The 19,026-nt window shown below is 40.8% G+C and overlaps 1 protein-coding gene across 3 annotated transcripts in view; it reads right to left on the reverse strand.

The window, feature by feature from the left end:
• The window catches only part of LOC138566764 (olfactomedin-4-like), a 664,524-nt gene that overhangs the window by 479,763 nt on the left and 165,735 nt on the right, over window positions 1-19,026 (reverse strand). The gene's annotated exons all lie outside the window — the stretch shown is intronic.

Below are 19,026 nucleotides of genomic sequence, written 5' to 3' on the forward strand. Positions count from 1 at the left end.
ATGTGGCAAAAATGCTCCAGGGATAGCCAGTCTCCCAGGGCCTTACACAAACATGCATCCCCTTTCACCCACTGGTCACTCACCCATACATATCCTCTCAAACTCGCTCACACTGGATTGACCACACAGACACACACCAAACCCCACCCAGAACATTCAAACACACACTACAACGTGTATGCTCATTCTCCACCAGCCACTCACTCACACCTTCTCGTACATGCACTCAGTGCATTCTCTACACAGGCACACACTCACCCACCCAGAACATTCAACAACAAACCATCACATTCATACTCATTCACCCACTAGCCACTCAATCATACACCTTTTCTTACCTCCAGCCACTGCATTTTCTACACAGGTGCCTCACACACCCTCCCAGAACATTCCAAAACACACCATCACATTCATACTCAGTTACCCACCAGTCACTCACACCAGTGGAGTAACTTTGCTGAAAATGTTGGGGGGGACATGACATCTGATTAGAAGGTGCCCCAGCCAAATGAATGGGGACAACATGGTGTGCCATGAAAGTTGGGGGGGGACAAAAACCCTTGTCCCCCCTAAAATTACGCCCATGACTCAAACACACATTCTCTTACATCCACCCATTGCATTCTCTATACAGGCACACAGCCACCCACCCAGAACATTCAAAAACATACATCAGATCACTTCTCATTCACCCAACAGTCACTCACACTTTCTCTTGCATCCATTCATTACATTCTCTACACAGGGACACACCCACCCACCCAGAATATTCAAAAACACACATCACATCACATATCATTCACCCACCAGTCACTCACACCTTCTCTTACATCCACTCATTGCATTCCCTACACAGGCACACACACACCGACCGAGAACATTCAAAAACACACATCACATCACTTCTCATTCACCCACCAGTCACTCACACCTTCTCTTACATCCACTCTTTGCATTCTCTACACAGGTACACACCCACCCAGCCACAACACTCAAAATCACACATCACACCACTTCTCCTTCACCCACCAGACACTCACGCCTTCTCTCATATCCACTCATTGCACTCTCTACAAAGGCACACACCCATTCACCCACCTACCCAGAACACTCAAAAACACACACCACATAACATCACTTATCATTCACCCACCCACCAGTCACTCACACCTTCTCTTACTTCCACTAATTTCATTGTCTACACAGGCTCACACCCACCTACCCAGAACATTAAAAAATACACATCACATCACTTCTTATTCACCCACCAGTCACTTACACTTTCTCTTACATCCACTCATTACATTCTCTATGCAGAGACACACACCCACCCACTCAGAACTTTCCAAAACTCACATCACATCACTTCTCATTCACCCACCAGTCACTCACAACTTCTCTTACATCCACTCATTGCATTCTCTACACAGGCACAGACCAACCCACCCAGAACATTCAAAAACACAAATCACATCACTTCTCATTCACCCACCATTCGCATACATACATCTGACACGCACTTCACACATGCAAAACACACATCATATTACAAAAAACAAGCCTTCTTACCTTTTTCTTGCAGCTTCAGCCCATCTTTCCAGGCCCCCTTGGCTCCTCCGTGCTGCTCACAAATAGGAACCAGGAAGCTGCGAGAGCTTCCTGCTTCCTGTATGTGAGCTGAAAATAAACCGAGGGTGAAGGGGTTGGAGCTGAACATGGCAAGTGACATGTGTCACATGTCACGGTCAGCTCCAACCCCTACTGAGTGCCTCCCCAGTCCTGCCTTCAGACCTCGTGTGGCGGGTCCATCCGTACCGCGGGAGGGCCCGCTACACCTGGAGCACCCTTTTTTTGGGGGCAAAAATAAATCTTTTTTTAAAGTTGGGGTTGCAAGGGAGTCCCAGGGGTTGCAACTGTGGCCCCCAGGGGTCACAGTTGCAACCCCTGGAAACCACCAAATGAGGTCCCAGCCCGAGAGAAGGGTAGAGTAAAAAGCTGAACTTTGAACTTTGAGTCGAAGTGGTCCTGCAGAGGTCTGTAGAGAAAGCCAGGCACATTCGAAAGTCTTCAACATCCGGAAACAGTCTAAGCACAACTGAGGGAGACAAAAAGTGTAATAAGTTTGAGAAAGGGAGCCCCCTGAAAGCATTGTTGAACTTTTGTTGTGAAAGGTCTGAGTTCGAAAGAGGGGGGGTCAACGTGAACTTTTGTTTTGAAGAGGTATGAGCCCGACAAAGAGGGACCAATGTGAACTTTTGTTTTGATGAATTCTGAGCCTGACAGAGGGGGTCCGGTGTGAACTTTTGTTTTGAAGAGGTCTTAGCCCGACAGAGGGGGACCAGCGTGAACTTTTAGTTTAATGTTATTTGGGAGACTGAGACTTTAATGTGAAAGGCCAGGCGGGCCTCGATCCACGTTTATAACTGTTTTTGTGTTAAAACCCTTATCCAGAGTGTGCCATGGTGCCTACGGGGACCACCTTACTCAGTGCTGTATAACGTAGGGAGGGAAGCTGATTCAGCCACATTTATTCTTTATATTTGAACACTAATTTACCTTTACATACATATCTCCTTTATACACTTTTTTGTACAAGAGACAGGGAAGGCATTAGGTTTTGTTAGCATAGGCCATTTTGATTTGATGGAGTCAACTAGGACTGTTTTATTTATTGTTTGATGGTTGAGACTACTCCCGTCCTAGTTATAGGGCAAAATAGGAGTTTTCCAAAACCAACAACTTTAATAAAGGTATTAAAAATTGCAGCTTTTGTGTCAGTGTCATACCTGTAATACCATGCCTCGCCAACATTTCATTTTGTTCAAAATCAATATAAACAATTAGTGCTTCGAGGATTAGTCTTCTGTGGTAGTATTTAAGGGTAGATTGTGACTTTTCAGCTGTCTTTATAAGATTGTAAAGAACTCTACGGTGGATGATTTTTTGTAAAATTATTTTTTGGGAACGCTTTACTGTGGGTATGTTAACATTGGTAGATATAGTGTTATGTACATTAGTAGGTCTGCTTTTGTTTGTGCATCTTTTTTTACTTTTACTTTTTGGTTTTGTTTTATTGAGTGAGGTTACTAGCTCTTTTGTTTGAATGTTTTCTATACATTGTTTTAGAGGTGTATGATTCTATGTTTTCTACAGAGTTGTTTTTTAGTAGGCATTCTGTTCTGTCTTCTGGGAAAAAACATTTTGGGTTTGGAATGTATTTGCATGTATTATGTATGGGTGTGTGGGTGTGATTGTAGAGATAAATAGAATGCTTTGTGTAGTGGGATTATAGGTGTGGTTGCGAAGGTTGAAAGAGTAAGCATCTGTACATTTGTGATGGGCTTGGATTAGTGAGTAAGGGAGTGGTGATGTGATTGAATAAGTAGGGTCATTATATGATGTTTTGAGGAAATGAGTGGTTGTTATAATGGTGTGATTTAGTACATAGGTATGAGGGTTGTGTGGATGTGATGGAAAATGGGTGAGGACGTGTTTGTATGTGTTGTAATGTGGGATAGTGATTTGGAATGCAATGAGTGTGAAACTTGTTGGATTGGATTTAGGACCTCATGTGGATAGGGGTATGGAATAGTAATGAAGTAAAATTGTGGTATAGATGTTGATGAGAGATGGATGTGTTGTTAGCCATTAAGGAATGGGTGGTGTATTGAATAAAGAGCAATGTTTAGATGGCAATAGAAAGAGTGTGAATGTTGAAATAAATGAATAAGAGCGAATTACAATCTCGTTGACTGGAAAAGAATACTCTAGGCTAATATATATTTAAAGTACATTGTTGCGTTTAGAGAGATATACATCCTATAGTAATGTACTTACTTTGTAGGATGTGAAGAGTGTTCTTTCTTCGGTACCTGTCTTCATCAATCTTCTTTTTTCCTGTAATTTTAAAAGAAATGTAGGGGGTATATGTGGAAACGGTGAAGTACTTTAAGTAAGAGAGGTTGTTATTTATGAAGGTAGGAGTTGTTGAGAAGAAGAGTTAGTGAAGTTGTGGAATGGGTGGTCGTAGTTATATTTGTGCTGGTGATTTTAATAAGAGAAGTGCTGTGTTTGTGGTGCAATGTATTTGTAATGTGTTGCATTGTTTTTAAAGAATAGGGAAACTGTGGCCTAGTGGTAATGTAATAGCGGATTGCAGTTGCAGCAGTGTTTTGTCTAGTATAGCATTGGTTGGGAAAGAACAGTACTTTATATGTAAGGTGACGTGTTGTATATAGATACTTTGGCAGTACACATATATGTGTGAGCAGGAATGGTGGCACTCTAAGGGATGTAATGAGAAACGTTGGAAAGTGTGACATTTATATGGAATGAAAAGTGAAAAATGTTGAGCATTTAAAAATGTTTCTTTTAAGGAGAATTTTGTTGAAAGTAAAAAAACTGCATATGTGCATTCACAGCAGCACTGTGTGTAACTTTTTTCTAAAAGAAAGGAAAAGCAGATGGAAAAGATTTGGGGGGGTCCGCAGCGGCGGCGGCTGTCTGCGGACCTCGTTGATCAGGAGACACCGAGCGCATGCACAAGGATGTCCGCAAATGGGCGCACTGTCCGTGGACTAATTAAAAGTGTGTCATGCCAGACCGGATATGTGCAGACACAGCGCGATGTCCGTGGACACCCTATGTTCTAAACGGACACCTCAAACAGTCGTATAGTCTGTGGACTAATAATTGGGGTTTTAAATAAAAAAAGAAATTATGACAGAATAATATACAAGATATTTATAGTATAAAAACTATATTTATTTATGAAATGGATAGGGTATCAGAATGGGAAACATAAATGGGAGGATTTGGAATTTCTTATTAATGATCATAACGGGAGGGAGGGAGAGATGTTTCATTAAAGCATCTTTCATTAATATTTTGAGAAAGTGATGGGGTGATTGCTGGGACTAGGGGGGACGGGTACAAGAAGGACAGTGATAATCAACATTTCTAATGACATGATTTTTAACATAATTTAAAATATCCTTGACGTCATTACTAAGTTCATCCAATTTTACAGACAAGATCATGATTTCATTATGTACAGCTGGGGCTAGGGATTGTCTTTGTGATTCTTCGGACTGTCCATAAATAAATTGGGGTGTTGTTTCTTGAAGTAAAGTATGTAATATAAGAAAAGAAGAAATTGTTATTTCAAGGAGCTCTGTATAAATCACATTATTTGTTTATATTGAAAGATGTATTGTTTACCATTAGAGATGTCATCACTAATTTCCTCTTTTGTAAAGTTTTCTTCCATCCACTCAAGTGCATTGGAAATTTCTGTTACAATAAAAAAATAGTGATTTTTGCTTATAAGAAATGTTTATATAATGAATGGTAATAATATAGAAATAAATACAGTTTACTTACTATTTGGTCAAAGGTTGTTTTGGAATGAGCATCTGGTGTATCTGAGTCTGTATGAAGAATTGTACTGAAGTGGTAATATGAGGTGTACAGTTATGGTTTGTGCTTGGTGCATTCCATTATATTGTGTGCTAAATGATTTTGAAATGATGAATTGTACAAAAAGCTATATTTGGGCGTAGTAAATATAAGTAATGTTGTTTTATGTATATGTTTTTGTTGGTAGAAGGTTACAACATTTTCTGTTGTCCCCTGAGCTTCTGGGTCTTGTTGATGGTACATGATGTCTGCGGACAATCACACTGTCCTAGGACTCCACAGCTGCTGCATTACAGGTGAGTGTGATTTTTAGGTGTATGATATGATAGGTTATTTATAACGCGCCTAATACCCAGAGGTTTCTAAGCGCGGACCCGTGGATCGAACCCATGTTGCTCTGTGTCGTCTTGCTTCCAAGGCGAGTACGTTGCACCTGAGCTATCCTCCCGAGATAATCATTAAAAATATGTATAAGGAACTTGTAGCAAATTAAGGGGGGGTCTGGTAAAAACCTATGAAATTCAGTGAACAAACTTTGCTAAAGGGATGTTATGGTTAAGTTCCACTGATAAAAACCTATGAAATTCAGTGAAAAAACATTGTTAAAGGGACATTATGGTTACAAGTAAAACCGAAAATCCCCAGGAATTCACCAGTTATGGTAAGCTACGCAACCATAAGTCGCGCCACCCCTGTGCACTGCTAAGACTAACACCTAGGACATCAAGATTGTGTTTATAATGTTGGTAACAAGATGAAAGGGATGATTGGGAGACCTACTATGAAGGACTTAATGTATTAAAGAATGTACTCATGTAAACAACAGATTATATTGGAGTGTTGTTGTTAATACAGGAACCTAATCATACATACACATAGAGAATGGCTGGTAATTATGGATAGTAAAATAATGAATACTACTTTAATAGAGGTTTCAATAATGTTAAACAATGGAATAAATAACTAACAATTCAAAAATGACTACACGCTTGCCTTAGTACAAACAATGCATATGAAGGCCCATTTTGCCTACAAATTAGAGGCACCTACAGGGAAACTAAAATAAGAAAGAAAGAAATGACAGCTCCACAAAATGTCAATTACATTACATTTCATCTTCATGTATACAAATGAATTGTGTGTGTGAAACCTGCTTATTTCCCCATGAGCTAAGACCAAACCCTAAGGAAACTCCTTTAAGAACATACAACAAGGTTCCATGGGTTGTTACCGAACTAAATGCTACAGGATGAAATTTTACAGAAAAAAAAGTTATATATATTTCTTTCATTGGAGTCCCCCAACTCCCTGTTTATCTACACTTATAACCCCACCCGCACCCCAAAACACCCCCACACTTTTTAACCCCTTAACCCAGCCCCTATATATTTATGGTTTGGTATTTTTTTCAGTAATAATTTCATTCGTAATTTCTTTTCAGTAACATCACTGGATACCAAGGTTAACATGTATACACGATATATAGCACCTTTTGAATATTCACATACTCACTGTCAGTGAACAAAAACACCTGGCCAACTTAAGTCTGTGAACAAAACAAAGTTGCCTAGATATGTCATCATATGTGATCAATGATATTTATCCAAATAATCCAAATATCTCTTGGCAAGAAAACCTTCACACCAGTTGGCATAATCTATCATACTGGTGCCACAAACACTTCAGGCCACTATACTGCATATGCCAAAAAGTGGTTGATTTGAATGTAACAACACCTCCGTTACTCAAAACATAAGTTATCAGCAAGCCTAACAAATGCCCTCTTTGGCCATCAAATAACCCCAAATGTGTTTTCCAGACTTTTTCCTCACTGCGCTGTGAGCGAACGATGGCCAGTGTCCGCAGATCCAATATGGCATTTGTTGAAAAAAAAGAATCACCTCACGCTTTTAATTCACCATGCATGTACGATGTGTGCGAACATCACTCTGCTCCCTGATTGGTGCAAAGTTGTCCTCAGACCCAGATAGCACTAAATTATGTTTTACCTACTTTTTGGCCATTTATAAAAATATACTGGACTGATTTAAACCAAATTTCAAAAAGTAAAATTTGTGACCAAGCCGCTGCTTCTGGCTCAAGGTTGGTGAAAATCTGTCCAGCAGTTTGGGATGTAGGTGCGAGCAAACATTTCTTTTTCATTGTGTCTATGAGGATTTAAAAAAATGTGGGTCCCCCTTTAACTCCCCCCCCCCCGGATGAAACAACATCAAAGTTCACAAAATCATTTGGAGGGGGCCATAGACTTTTTTCCAAAGTTTGTTGAGGATTCGTCCAAGGGGGTCAGGGGGACAAAGTTATAAGCCACCCAAAACGTTCTCTTCCTGTGAGTTGAGCAACTTAACCATAACTTAACTATAACTACCGCAGGCCGTGTAATATTCAATGAAAAAAACATTTAGTTAAAGATCCGTGAAGGTAAAAAAGTTATCGCTGTGGCCCCTCAACATGTTTTCCACTAAGTTTCATTGGGGCTCACTAGCCATGGCCTTTGGCTGTGGCCACTTTCCAGATTGCTCCATTCGGTTCCTTAAAGTAACCCAGTAGCTACAGCCTTCGGCCATGCCCATTGCCACCTACCTCACTGTAGTTGTAAAATGCTCCCATTTTTGTTTTAATCTCTCGGATTAAAAAAAAAAATGTTTTTCCTTAGAACTGCAGATATCAATGTACTACAGATAACTAAAGTTATCTGTACATGCACTAACAAATAATTGTGGTTATCTGTCAAAAGGGTGCAAAATCCAAAACTCTTCCCTGCCCTCCCAGGCACTCACCAAGTGCCCCCCTTCTCGTGCCATGCTCCCCCTAATCTCCTCAAGTTCTTTGGTCCTCCCTATGGCTCTCCCATTCCCTCCAACTTTCGTCTTTTCGTCTGACGCACTTTCATTCCTGATCTAGTTTTCTATCATAACTGGGGTTATCCCGCCGGATAACGCTGGTAATGCAAAAACATTCAAGCTCTGAACTTGGTCCCCAAGCCCCCCTCAACTCTTCAATTTCACATGATGTCCTCTTTCCCCCTCACCACCTCCAGCCTGATGCCATTGCATCCTTTTTCCTCCTCCAGATGGGATTGTGTCCACTTTTCATTTTGCCTAACCCCGGTTATACCCATTATTTTATTTTTATTTACATTTATTTGTATTAGTTCATACAAACATTTACAAATAGTTTCTACAAACATACATACATACATTAAATCACATCGCATCTCCTGTGATACTGATAAAATATCCATATTTCATAATAAAATTTAATCATAAAATATTAGATAAAAATTAATATATCATGACACTTCACACTTAAAACTTAAAAACCATTAATTGATTAGTTCATTCTTCAATAACAAGTTGACACGCTGCCATATGTTATAAAGTGCAATATGCAGGGTGACCAAGTGTAATAGTCCCAGAATTCATCGGATTTAATCGAGTCATAGGGGCTAACAAACTGGCCCAGCAAACACATGCAAACAGGTCCAATCCTTCGACATTCCGTGAGAACGTGTCTAGCCGTTTCTGGTAAATCCTGCTTTTTGCACAAGCAACAGAAACACTGGTTAAGGGCTATTTTTAGGTAAGCCCCCTGCACCGTCCACAAAGGTAGTTGGTTAATTCTTAATCGTAAGATCAGATTGCCAACAGCCAGGCTTGGGGACTGGAGCAGATACACCTTTGGTTTAAGGTAACATGAATGACTCTGGTGATATATTTGTAGCTATTCAGGGTGCTTAGGGGGTCATAATGTGTATCCAATCCCATTGCTCAATTTTCTTTTTCAAGATGTGTTTTAGCATCGGGAATCGAGAACCCTTTGCAAAATCAGGCTGCCAATTTATTATTGTGAAGCAGGCCTCATTTATGTTATGGACATAACCTTTCCTTCTGCTGCACGAAGGAGGCTCCTGAATTGCTCCTAGTATCTTGAGCACTGGACAGAGCAGGCTAGTTTTGGATTTCATATACAAAGTCCCTCTTCGCATCAGCACCTGGCTACTGAGTGAAATAAGTCCCAACTCAAGACGTAAGAATTCCATGGGGGTGGAAGGCCGGAGGTTTAACATCTTTCGCCAAAAATGTCCTTCAAGTATGTCAAGCCATTTCAAATCTTTCCTAGCTAGGGCTTCTAATCCATACCAAATGGCTGGGCAGAAACTCTGCTTGTACCGAGAACCCTGTCATTCTCTTTGCAAACTTGCTAATAGCTGCAGTCATACTGTTTGCTTTTCTTTTTTTGGCCTCTTTGTTGTGATAGTCCCCACAATTGTCAAATTCAAGGCCCAGATAGGGATAGTGTTCCACATACTGAATGGGTCCCAATTGTGACGCCAGTGCTGTGCGATTACATTTTTCAGCTATAAATCACCATTCCCTTTGTTTTAGTAATATTAATTGACAAATAATTTTCCGCTGCATAACTTATCAATTCCTCAAACTTAGCTTTGACCCCACTGATTATACGATCCATTAATACAAGATCGTCAGCGTATAACATGCCTGCCAGTGGTGTGTCACCAAGCTTGAGGGGGCAGCCTACAGTATTCAACATGTGGGCCAAAAGGTCAGTCAGGTACAAGCTGAACAGCAGGGGGGGCAGCACACAACCTTGTTCCATCTACCTACTACTTCCTATTGCACCCGAAATCGAACCCATTTCTTCCACCCTCACCTGGATACTTTGTGTTACTTTGTGTTAGTGTCATATGCCACCCCGAACAGCCCAAGATTAAGTTCCTGTATTAACAGCAACACTCCAATATAATGTTATGTTTATATGAGTACATTCTTTAATAGATGAAGTAGTTTATGATAGGTCTCCCAATCACCCCTGACATCCTGTTACCAACATCATAAACACAACCCTTGTAGGGACCTTTCATCAAAATGAATGACATTTGTGATGTCATCTTTGATGTCATGGGTGTTAGTCTTAGCAGTGCACGGTGGTGGCGCTATAGTTGCTTAGCTTACCATAACTGGCGAATTTCTGAGGTTTTTCAGTTTTACTTGTATCCATAATGTCCCTTTAAGAAAGTGTTTCATTGAATTTCATAACTTAACCATAATGAATTTCATGGGTTTTTACCAGTGCAAGCTAATTTCCTGCAACTTATTAATATCATACCTCCGCCAATATAGCAACATTTTTGTCCAATTTACAAAGTTTCCCCTTAAAACTTTAACACTTCTTTAAACTTTTCACAACTTTCTTCACTGTTTTTTGCATCCGTCGAAGTTTGCGAACATCTGACGTCATCGTGGATCTTCCAGACAGTGTCACAGGACCGTGCTCGTGCGTGGCATGATGATATGTTTGCGAATGCGTCTGCACTTCGTGATCGGGTCAGTGCTTCGCAAAACAGTCCGGAACTGCGCTTTCTACTGATCTGGGACATTTCAAGCTCAAAATGGACCCTTGCACAGCTCCTACACCAATTCTTACTCATTATCCATTAACAATCTAGTACACAGCACATACTTGGAGGAATATTACCAAAATTGCTATGTATCTCAGAAAATGACATCAGCTATTGCCATCCCTCCTCCCCAAGTGCCACCACCAACAACTGTAGCATCTACACAGCAACACAAGTGCAGTACTTCCAAAGACAATGAAAAGGATAAAGAAGATGAGGTAGAGTAAGTGCCTACCTCTAGCTCCAAGAGAGAATCATGGGTGTTGGCAGTTCCTTACCACTGTTGGGAATGTAGCAAAGGATAAAGCAACTAAAGTGAAATGCACTGAGTGCAACATTGTACTCAGTCGCCGTCTACCTGTACAGTACTCCTACGGGACCACCTCCATGCACTGTCACACCAAATCCAACCATTGCAATGCTCTCAGAAAGGCTGTTCCTCTCTTACCAAGTAGTAGGATGTCTTTCTCCACCTCATCTTCCTCAATCAGTACTATAATCACACAGCCTACTTCTGTGGGACACAAAATCCCATCAGCTACCATGCAAGCGATAAAAGAGACTGTTGATCCATATCTTTCGAAGACAACAGCAATTTCAAAGTGCTTTTGAAGCTGTAATCAGAGAGCATGAGAAACACTGCCCCCTACCTTCGATGTAACACACCCGCAATATCTTCCCCTGTCCATCTGCTGCTCCACATTTGTGGTCAGTGCCTCTTCTCTCATTTTACTTCCCACCTTATTTTCTAACCTCTCATGCAAAAAAAATAATTTATAATATAAAAATAACAAAAAAAGGTTTCTTTAGGAACCACCTTTCACAGTTAAGAAATACCACTAAAAAATAATCTTATAGATTCCATCTACTGTACATTTCTCAATAAAGTAGATAGACTCAATAAGATTCTATCACCCTAACTTCAAATGCCCTTGCGGCACTCATTACTTTAGCCCACCCATAATGTTAACATCACTATACGTTCAAAATAAGCTCTACCTATTTAAATGACGTCAGTGGGCAGCGTAGCCAAACGTACCATGTCATCACCAACATCATAAGGTTATCTAATGCAAAACGAGGAACTTAAGCAAAGGCATCTACAACAAATGCAAAAGTTTTCCTTCTTTTTACAAAAATGATAGAAACATTTTATTTTGAAGAAAACAACAGTACTCCGGTCCGTAACAAGTATTTTTCATTTTCACACAACAACAAAAAATATTCAATTAAGTCCATGAAAACGTGGTTAACTTTTTGAAATACAGTTCATAGCTACGAAACTTTGTATCATTGTCAGTGTTAGGCAGAATTGCATGCAGCATCCTCTGGGACCACCACATACAATTATGACTACAGGTGTAAGCAAAAGCAACCTTTGGTATAATTCTGTAATACACGGTTTTTGGTAGCGAGCTGAGCAGCCCGGCTTATCTCAAGAGGGAATGTGAGCAGTACAAGGATGTTACACAGAGGTCTTACAATCTCAGTGGTTTAAGTAGACACTTACACTCAAGGTTTCTTGGTAAAACACTTATTCATTTATTACACAATCATTTAGAAAAAAATCACTAGAAGGAGGCAACTTCATATTATACACAAACACACTTCAATACCAAACCAATAAGTTTCTGATAAAATTAGGCTCCCCTGAAATAGGAGCACAATTGCATTTCAGTTACTTTTAATGGGAGTAAAAGGCACAAGTTAGCAGAATGGATCACAAATACTTTCTTAGGCAGTGCAAATAGTTTCAGTTCACCAGCGGACTTGATTCAGTTCAATAGGCCTAGGCCAAAATCAATGGAATAGTGTTTTGGATAGGAAAGAACAGTTCTTGTAGTAAACAGTAAAGTCTTTGCAAAAGTTCTTAAAAGTAGTTTGTATGAAAAATAATCATATGTTGGGTCACAAGCTGATTAGGCCTGCAAGTTGGGAAAGTTCCACGAACTTTCACCGCAAGAAATGCGTTCTCTCAATCGGGTTGGCACAGTACCTTAATATGAAGCAAAAGATGCAGCTGAAGACGTTGGTTCCTGGCAGTTCCTGCAGATCTCGCTGTTCCTGAGCCTCAGTCTTGGGGACAAGAGGGAGGACGTTGGGGACTCCTGCACTGCATTGGATCATTGGAAAACACTGACAAAATGGAGTCACTTCAGTTCCAGTAGCTGTCGTTCAAGTACACAAGCTGGTATCCCTCTCCCTGGTTAAACCTAACCAGCTCAGAGAATGGTATCCAGGTGGCTTACAAGTTGATTGGTCCCACCAACTCAAAAGAAGAAGTTGTCCTTGAAGGGGCTTCTATGTCAAGATGAACTTGGCAATTCGGACCTGCAGCAGGGCTTCACCGGGCAAACCAACGGTCCAGGAGTTGCAGCAGCCGTCCTCTTCCAGCTCGTTTTCGGTTGTTTCGTTCCAGTGGTCGACTCTGCTTTCCAGTCCAAGAGACTCGCCTTTTAAACAGTTTTTCCCCTTTCATTCCAGCCTATCTGTCACTCACCCAGCAGGGTGGCTGTCCTTGCCGGCCAGTCAGCCAGCCAATCACGCCAGAGTGCATTTGGGTCTCCTAGGAGACTAAGCACAGAGAGTTTCGGGCACCTCCCTCACTTCCTGCCCACCCCAGACACTCAGACGCCAGAGGCGGTCTTCAGTCCTGAAGCCCACCAAAGGCTTACGAACAAAGGGACCATACCTGGTTTGGTATGCAGAGACAAACTCTAGAAGGACCTTTCCACAAAGAAACAGCGAAAAAAGAGGACCGGGACCTGTTTAAACAAAGGGGCTTACAGCGCCATCTTGAAAAACATGGCTCCCTCGATTTTTAGCTACCGATATTCGCGGTCGGGAAAAATCATGGTAGTTCGTTGTAAAACCACTGCCACCAGCCATTTCAATAGGAAAGGGTAGCATTTGACTGCTATATGAGTATTTAGACACAGGGGATGATAGGTAACCCCTCCAGCACTCTATTGTAAGATAGTGTGTGCTTGGTCTAGGAGTTTGGTAAGACTAGTAAAGTCAATTTCACTTTACATTCTCTGGGGAACAATAGTTCATCCCAGAGAAGGTATTTACACCTTTTGGAAGTCTAAAAAACATCCCTGTGTCACTGCACTGAAGGTGCTGTGTAACACACATGAAAGGATGATGCCTATGGAGTTATCTAAAACTCTATAATAAAAGAACACAAGAGTAAAACACACATCAAAATACATGCAAGAGTGGGAAAAAAGGCTCACACTCTTTCCATGCAAAAGAATCAATTCCGCAAAAGCCATCAGAGTTGCTGGGGGTCTCTAAGGTAAAGGGAATTAGCACATTTATGAGAAATCTCCCTAACAGTCATTGTCAGTAAAACTGTGAATGGTCATCTTCTAATGCCAAATCCGATCATCAATTCATTTAATGCAAGTCTTTCCATTCTTCACCAACAATTATCTTCCATGACCAACGAATAATGTACGCACATGGCCCTCCATTACAGAGGAGATATTAGTGCTTTATATTTGAAATAAATGCAACACTTGACATCCGCACGTTTCTAGAAACTATACGCTCCCATGTTGCTCCTTGTTACTGCAACCGTGAAAGGACAGATTGTTGTCTGGCGGTCGTCCCAGATGTCTGTTATTACATATCCGTTCTTAATAATTATTGTCCAAATACTGTTGAAAAAGCCATCGGCCAGTAGGACGTACCCATGATATATGCACATCAGGATTATACAACAATATAAAATGCAGAAGTGAAAAACATATTTCAGTAACCACTTTACAGTTAAATATACACAGTACATTCTTATTTTGCCTACTCATTCCAGTGACAATTCACACATGCAATGTATATTCTTTGCCTCAAATTGCACATTCATCCATCAGGACGTTTATCATATGCCACTCAGACCACGGGAGTATCAACTGCTTGAAAACACAGTTTTCCAAAATAGAAACTTTACTCTCCAACATCGGCTTTTAATATAGCCAATCTTATAATTTCTTTGTGGATTTTTGACACATTTACTCCTTCAAATTCTTAGTGCGCTGTATTCAAGGACACATAACAATGAGACCCTTCATGTACAGTTCACTGCGTGCCCGAGTCAGTTTCGTTTTTACAAACACAAGCCACAAAAATTAATAATATTACCGGCAGTCAGTGCACTGAAAAACCACAAAATATTTCAAGTTAACCACATAGTACAATATTTACTTCCATTTTACTGCTATCGGCACACCTGTTCTGAATACATTTATATTTTCTTTAAAAACAACCTTAGGCACGGTCCACACAAGCACGCATTTCCCTAAATGTCAATAACAATATGTCCCCTGGTTTCCCCAACAGAGACTTGCAGCGGCAACATCTAAGGTATAGTGAATAAAACTAGTTTCTCAAAAAGATCTACAGGTAGTGTGTTCCCACGCCTCAGACATAATGCAATGTTTTTGACTTTCACCCTTAAACCAACCACAAAAGCCTCACAATTTGTCTGCCTTAATTGCTGGAACCTGAACAAATAATAGTAACATAAATACAAGTATACTGATTACGTAAAACTGTAAAAACACAGACAGTGGATTACAGGCTTACAGGCTTACTAGCTTCTGGGTACATCTATTCCCACAATGTTATCCATTTCTGGATCCATAGACCCGCCCCTTGTTGCCCTCCACAGTAAGATGTAAATGCTCAAAGGCCACAGGCACATGTTCATAATGCACATTGGCAATACAAATTCCTTTGCCCGTTATTTCAATGACGACTAACACTGTCGCACATAAACATTTGTTGTATTGCATTCATCATTGTACCTACTTTCCCACATGCCAAATTACATCCAGTTCCATTACATAATTCCTTCATATTACAAATGCTTTGTTCGCCCACTACATTACCTACAATCACTATACACATATTACTACTGTGGTGGTTGTACCCAGTGAACATATTCTGGGGGCCACTGAAATAGACTGCGCACTCGGCAGCATTTCCGAACCCTTTTTTCACCTATAAAAACAGCTGCACATTGCCTTCATTCCACTTCTCTACCATTTGCATGCCCTATTCCAGACGTCAAATGACCCAGAATGTCTTTTCCAAGCCGCCTGTCCACGGTGCTGTCCACAAACAGCTACGGCACCTACCCAGCCTTTTTCAACCTACAAAAACAGCGTCATATCATCTTTTTTCCACTCACCCACCCTTCCCAGCCCCTCTTGCCACCACCAAATGACCCAAAATGTGTTTCCACACCGTTCCCCGACGCACTGTCCATGGCCAGCTCTGCCTGTTCGTGACTCCAACATGGCGGACACTTCCAAAAATATGACGAACTTTATGCTTTTCACCATCCAATCAGTGGGTGTGCCTGATGTCCGCGGACCTCACACCGCCCTCTGGACCAATCTGAGCCCTGTCCCCGGGCCAAATAGAGAAGTGAGTCAGCAGACCGGACCCAGATATCACACATTTTCTTTACCCTACATTTTGGTCATTTTAAAAATAAATACTAGACTGATTTACACCAAATCTACAAGAGGCATGCTTTCGGAACCAAGCTGCAAATTTGGTAAAAATCCATCCAGCGGTTTGGGCTGTAGGCGCGAGCACATTTATTTTCCCATTGCGTCTATGAGAAAAACCACACACTTTGGGACCCCTATAACTTTGCCCCCCCTTGACGATACCTCACCAAACCTTGCAGGATCGATCTGACGGGCCATATACTTTTTTTGCAAAGTTTGGTGAGGGTTGGTCCAGAGGGGCAAAGTTATAAGCCACCCAAAATGTGCTCTTCCTATGAGTTGAGCAACTTAACCATAACTAAAGGGCAGCTAGCGCAGGCCCTGTAACATATTCAAGAAAAAAACTTTTGTTGATGTGAAGTTAAGGTGAGTAACAAAACCCTTGAAATTCGGCGCATTGAGGAACTCAGGACTGGCTTACCTCAGCGTTTTCCCATTGATCTCCCCCATAATGCCATATCCCCCATAATGCTATTTTGAATGGCATTGTACATTCCTTCTCTTATGATACATATGTGCTCTTGGGTTTTGCAGTGGGAAAGTGCTGAGTTAAGCCGGCCCTGAGTTTCCCAATGCGCTGAATTTCAAGGGTTTTGTTGTGTTAAGTTTAATCACCTTAAATGCACTTCAACTAGTTTGTTCAGTGAATTTCAAGGGCTTTGTTATACCATCTTTTTTTTCATGCTCTATGTATATTTTTCTGCACCCCTGGCCATGGCCTTTGGCCGTGCCAACTGTATATTTTGTTAGCACCACTGTCCCTGGCCTTCAGCCATGGCCGGTGGCCATGCCCCTCGGCCGTGCCCACTATATATTTTTCGGCACCCTGTTCTCAATCAAATATTTAAAAAACTACTGGACAGAATAACCCCAAACCACAAAAGGATTGCGAGTCAACGCTTCGTGTCCAAGTTGTTTTGGCCTGGTTCAAATTCGGTTTGGGCTGTGCCGTGGAGCAAAAATGTACCTTTTTTGCCTAGGGAACCATTTATGGCAAGTAGACAGAGAAGACCAGGTAGACCGAAGTGCTTTTTTTTGTTTTCTAAATAACCTTGCTTTAAATTTTTTTATGAATTGTCTGCAGGATTTCAGCCAAATCCATTGCACAAGTCAAAAGTTATTAGAAATTCATTTTTTCAATTTCCTATGCAACTCAGTACTCACCTTAACTATAGAAATATATATAACAGGGCAGCGGTAGCTGGTAGCCTTGAGTCATAGGAAATCCGAAAATTGTATTGCTGATAGCTTTTGACTTGCATGACAGATTTGGCTGCTATTTTGCAAACAAAAGGTTTGTCACAGGCCCTGACAGACTGGACATTTTGGGAAAGATTTTTTAAAAAAATGAACAGGTTATTAAGAAAGCACACTCTTATAACAAAACAGGAACATGACCATTGAAATAGATGCAGCTTTACAGCAGGTCTCTATGTGGACAGAATGAAGTTAATATGATCATGTTCCTGTCTTTTAGTATTGCACTGCTTATTCACTGTGAATTGTGTACTCAGTAATATATCGAATATAAATCAATGGGGGGATAACCCCACTAATGAAGTTCATTCCTTGTCGGAAAGATATACGGTACTAGCCAGGTTAGAGGTAAAAATATAAAAAACATAAACAACAAAACATAAACAACGCATTAGATCAGTATGTTCTAATTATCATGTGCAAACCATACAGGTATCCTGCAGTATACAGGTCAATCATAGACTTACATTTGAATACACAAAGTAGTGGATAATACTAACTAAAGGGCATTGCTGTCCCGTGAGGTCACATTATACACTCACAAGGATAATAAACATGTTCCAATATGGCGTGGTGTGTGTCTTATCTTAAGGATAGGCAGGCTTCAGAAGGGTCTATTAAACAAGCGAGGGACTGCAATTAGGATAAAAAACATGTCTTTGCAAATGTCAAGTGTACAATAATGTGATTTCTGATGTCATCATTGTGGTCATGAGCTGCACAACAGGGCGTGCAAAGTTTAGGTGGTTTTAGCTGAATTTCAGGGGTTTTGTTTTGTTAAGTGCTCACCTTAACATCCCTACACAACTAAAGTTTTTCTCTTGAATTTCAAGGGTTTTATTACAATGTATTGCTCACCTTAACGTCCTTGGAACAACACTTTTGTCCTTGAATTTCAAGATTTTTTTTACAATGCATTACTCACAATTACATCCCTGCAACTGAAGTTTTTTCCATGAATATATACATATTTTTTTTTTAAAAAAAAGGTTTTATACCCGCAGCTACCAAGATGCATGAAATGAGCCAATAGGACATCAAGCTATTTCAAAGCGGCTACACATTTTTGCGCTTAATCAGCCAGCCAATCTTATTATGCGCTGCGGCACAGCACCTACATGTGAATTTTCTGAGTGTCAACAAATGATCCAACCACACGTTGCAATATATTGACACGTGTACGCCCATGACGTTTGACGCAACCCGTGCATGTGAAATTAGCCAATAGGACATCAACCTCCTTTAACGCATCTGTGCATCTTCACGCATGATGCACCAACCAATCAAATCATGCGCTGCGGCTCTGGTCATACATGTGACTTTTATGCACATGAATGAACGATCCAATCACACGTTGCAATGTATTCACGTGGGTACGCCCATGCT

The sequence above is a fragment of the Ambystoma mexicanum genome, chromosome 2p, assembly GCF_040938575.1.
Source record: "Ambystoma mexicanum isolate Mex_15411 chromosome 2p, UKY_AmexF1_1, whole genome shotgun sequence".
Lineage (NCBI taxonomy): Eukaryota > Metazoa > Chordata > Amphibia > Caudata > Ambystomatidae > Ambystoma > Ambystoma mexicanum.